The following is a 4,882-nucleotide window of genomic DNA, read 5'->3' as shown; positions in this document are numbered from 1 at the left end:
GAAGTGTTAGACCTGTAAGAGAAAAATTTAAATGGTTGGGAAAGGCCATGGGATGTAGAAATATTTTTTTCACATATACTTCCTTGTAAAAACAGGTAAATCAATAGGGTTTTTCGTACGGATAAGTACCCAGTGAACGGTTCGTTTAGCTTTATATATTGTTCCGGGTGGGCGTTGTATTGGTTTTTCGGAAGTGTTAGACGTGTAAGAGAAAAATTTAAATGGTTGGGAAAGGCCATGGGATGTAGAAATATTTTTTTCACATTTACTTCCTTGTAAAAAGAGGAAAATCAATAGGGATTTTCGTACGGATAAGTACCCAGTGAACCGTTCGTTTAGCTTTATATATTGTTCCGGGTGGGCGTTGTTTTGGTTTTTCGGAAGTGTTAGACCTGTAAGAGAAAAATTTAAATGGTTGGGAAAGGCCATGGGATGTAGAAATATTTTTTTCACATTTACTTCCTTGTAAAAACAGGTAAATCGATAGGGTTTTTCGTACGGATAAGTACCCAGTGAACCGTACGTTTAGCTTTATATATTGTTCCGGGTGGGCGTTGTATTGTTTTTTCGGAAGTGTTAGACCTGTAAGAGAAAAATTTAAATGGTTGGGAAAGGCCATGGGATGTAGAAATATTTTTTTCACATTTTACTTCCTTGTAAAAACAGGAAAATCAATAGGGATTTTCGTACGGATAAGTACCCAGTGAACCGTTCGTTTAGCTTTATATATTGTTCCGGGTGGGCGTTGTTTTGGTTTTTCGGAAGTGTTAGACCTGTAAGAGAAAAATTTAAATGGTTGGGAAAGGCCATGGGATGTAGAAATATTTTTTTCACATTTACTTCCTTGTAAAAACAGGTAAATCAATAGGGTTTTTCGTACGGATAAGTGCCCAGTGAACCGTACGTTTAGCTTTATATATTGTTCCGGGTGGGCGTTGTATTGTTTTTTCGGAAGTGTTAGACCTGTAAGAGAAAAATTTAAATGGTTGGGAAAGGCCATGGGATGTAGAAATATTTTTTTCACATTTACTTCCTTGTAAAAAGAGGAAAATCAATAGGGATTTTCGTACGGATAAGTACCCAGTGAACGGTTCGTTTAGCTTTATATATTGTTCCGGGTGGGCGTTGTTTTGGTTTTTCGGAAGTGTTAGACCTGTAAGAGAAAAATTTAAATGGTTGGGAAAGGCCATGGGATGTAGAAATATTTTTTTCACATTTACTTCCTTGTAAAAAGAGGAAAATCAATAGGGATTTTTGTACGGATAAGTACCCAGTGAACCGTTCGTTTAGCTTTATATATTGTTCCGGGTGGGCGTTGTTTTGGTTTTTCGGAAGTGTTAGACCTGTAAGAGAAAAATTTAAATGGTTGGGAAAGGCCATGGGATGTAGAAATATTTTTTTCACATTTACTTCCTTGTAAAAACACGTAAATCGATAGGGTTTTTCATACGGATAAGTACCCAGTGAACGGTTCGTTTAGCTTTATATATTGTTCCGGGTGGGCGTTGTATTGGTTTTTCAGAAGTGTTAGACCTGTAAGAGAAAAATTTAAATGGTTGGGAAAGGCCATGGGATGTAGAAATATTTTTTTCACATTTTATTTCCTTTTAAAAACAGGTAAATCAATAGGGATTTTCGTACGGATAAGTACCCAGTGAACGGTTCGTTTAGCTTTATATATTGTTCCGGGTGGGCGTTGTATTGGTTTTTTGGAAGTGTTAGACCTGTAAGAGAAAAATTTAAATGGTTGGGAAAGGCCATGGGATGTAGAAATATTTTTTTCACATTTACTTCTTTGTAAAAACAGGTAAATCAGTAGGGTTTTTCGTACGGATAAGTACCCAGTGAACGGTTCGTTTAGCTTTATATATTGTTCCGGGTGGGCGTTGTATTGGTTTTTCGGATGTGTTAGACCTGTAAGAGAAAAATTTAAATGGTTGGGAAAGGCCATGGGATGTAGAAATATTTTTTTCACATTTACTTCCTTGTAAAAACAGGTAAATCAATAGGGTTTTTCGTACGGATAAGTACCCAGTGAACCGTACGTTTAGCTTTATATATTGTTCCGGGTGGGCGTTGTATTGTTTTTTCGGAAGTGTGAGACCTGTAAGAGAAAAATTTAAATGGTTGGGAAAGGCCATGGGATGTAGAAATATTTTTTTCACATTTTACTTCCTTGTAAAAACAGGAAAATCAATAGGGATTTTCGTACGGATAAGTACCCAGTGAACGGTTCGTTTATCTTTATATATTCTTCCGGGTGGGCGTTGTATTGGTTTTTCGGAAGTGTTAGACCTGTAAGAGAAAAATTTAAATGGTTGGGAAAGGCCATGGGATGTAGAAATATTTTTTTCACATTTTACTTCCTTGTAAAAACAGGAAAATCAATAGGGATTTTCGTACGGATAAGTACCCAGTGAACCGTTCGTTTAGCTTTATATATTGTTCCGGGTGGGCGTTGTTTTGGTTTTTCGGAAGTGTTAGACCTGTAAGAGAAAAATTTAAATGGTTGGGAAAGGCCATGGGATGTAGAAATATTTTTTTCACATTTACTTCCTTGTAAAAACAGGTAAATCAATAGGGTTTTTCGTACGGATAAGTGCCCAGTGAACCGTACTTTTAGCTTTATATATTGTTCCGGGTGGCCGTTGTATTGTTTTTTCGGAAGTGTTAGACCTGTAAGAGAAAAATTTAAATGGTTGGGAAAGGCCATGGGATGTAGAAATATTTTTTTCACATTTACTTCCTTGTAAAAAGAGGAAAATCAATAGGGATTTTCGTACGGATAAGTACCCAGTGAACCGTTCGTTTAGCTTTATATATTGTTCCGGGTGGGCGTTGTTTTGGTTTTTCGGAAGTGTTAGACCTGTAAGAGAAAAATTTAAATGGTTGGGAAAGGCCATGGGATGTAGAAATATTTTTTTCACATTTACTTCCTTGTAAAAACAGGTAAATCGATAGGGTTTTTCGTACGGATAAGTACCCAGTGAACCGTACGTTTAGCTTTATATATTGTTCCGGGTGGGCGTTGTATTGTTTTTTCGGAAGTGTTAGACCTGTAAGAGAAAAATTTAAATGGTTGGGAAAGGCCATGGGATGTAGAAATATTTTTTTCACATTTTACTTCCTTGTAAAAACAGGAAAATCAATAGGGATTTTCGTACGGATAAGTACCCAGTGAACCGTTCGTTTAGCTTTATATATTGTTCCGGGTGGGCGTTGTTTTGGTTTTTCGGAAGTGTTAGACCTGTAAGAGAAAAATTTAAATGGTTGGGAAAGGCCATGGGATGTAGAAATATTTTTTTCACATTTACTTCCTTGTAAAAACAGGTAAATAAATAGGGTTTTTCGTACGGATAAGTGCCCAGTGAACCGTACGTTTAGCTTTATATATTGTTCCGGGTGGGCGTTGTATTGTTTTTTCGGAAGTGTTAGACCTGTAAGAGAAAAATTTAAATGGTTGGGAAAGGCCATGGGATGTAGAAATATTTTTTTCACATTTACTTCCTTATAAAAAGAGGAAAATCAATAGGGATTTTCGTACGGATAAGTACCCAGTGAACCGTTCGTTTAGCTTTATATATTGTTCCGGGTGGGCGTTGTTTTGGTTTTTCGGAAGTGTTAGACCTGTAAGAGAAAAATTTAAATGGTTGGGAAAGGCCATGGGATGTAGAAATATTTTTTTCACATTTACTTCCTTGTAAAAACAGGTAAATCGATAGGGTTTTTCATACGGATAAGGACCCAGTGAACGGTTCGTTTAGCTTTATATATTGTTCCGGGTGGGCGTTGTATTGGTTTTTCAGAAGTGTTAGACCTGTAAGAGAAAAATTTAAATGGTTGGGAAAGGCCATGGGATGTAGAAATATTTTTTTCACATTTTATTTCCTTTTAAAAACAGGTAAATCAATAGGGATTTTCGTACGGATAAGTACCCAGTGAACGGTTCGTTTAGCTTTATATATTGTTCCGGGTGGGCGTTGTATTGGTTTTTTGGAAGTGTTAGACCTGTAAGAGAAAAATTTAAATGGTTGGGAAAGGCCATGGGATGTAGAAATATTTTTTTCACATTTACTTCTTTGTAAAAACAGGTAAATCAGTAGGGTTTTTCGTACGGATAAGTACCCAGTGAACGGTTCGTTTAGCTTTATATATTGTTCCGGGTGGGCGTTGTATTGGTTTTTCGGATGTGTTAGACCTGTAAGAGAAAAATTTAAATGGTTGGGAAAGGCCATGGGATGTAGAAATATTTTTTTCACATTTACTTCCTTGTAAAAACAGGTAAATCAATAGGGTTTTTCGTACGGATAAGTACCCAGTGAACCGTACGTTTAGCTTTATATATTGTTCCGGGTGGGCGTTGTATTGTTTTTTCGGAAGTGTGAGACCTGTAAGAGAAAAATTTAAATGGTTGGGAAAGGCCATGGGATGTAGAAATATTTTTTTCACATTTTACTTCCTTGTAAAAACAGGAAAATCAATAGGGATTTTCGTACGGATAAGTACCCAGTGAACGGTTCGTTTATCTTTATATATTCTTCCGGGTGGGCGTTGTATTGGTTTTTCGGAAGTGTTAGACCTGTAAGAGAAAAAATTAAATGGTTGGGAAAGGCCATGGGATGTAGAAATATTTTTTTCACATTTTACTTCCTTGTAAAAACAGGAAAATCAATAGGGTTTTTCGTACGGATAAGTGCCCAGTGAACGGTTCGTTTAGCTTTATATATTGTTCCGGGTGGGCGTTGTTTTGGTTTTTAGGAAGTGTTAGACCTGTAAGAGAAAAATTTAAATGGTTGGGAAAGGCCATGGGATGTAGAAATATTTTTTTCACATTTTACTTCCTTGTAAAAACAGGAAAATCAATAGGGATTTTCGTACGGAT

Source organism: Paroedura picta, unplaced genomic scaffold, assembly GCF_049243985.1.
Source record: "Paroedura picta isolate Pp20150507F unplaced genomic scaffold, Ppicta_v3.0 Ppicta_v3_sca23, whole genome shotgun sequence".
Taxonomy (NCBI): domain Eukaryota; kingdom Metazoa; phylum Chordata; class Lepidosauria; order Squamata; family Gekkonidae; genus Paroedura; species Paroedura picta.
The sequence above is the reverse complement of the archived record's forward strand: the minus strand, read 5'-3'. Positions refer to the sequence as shown.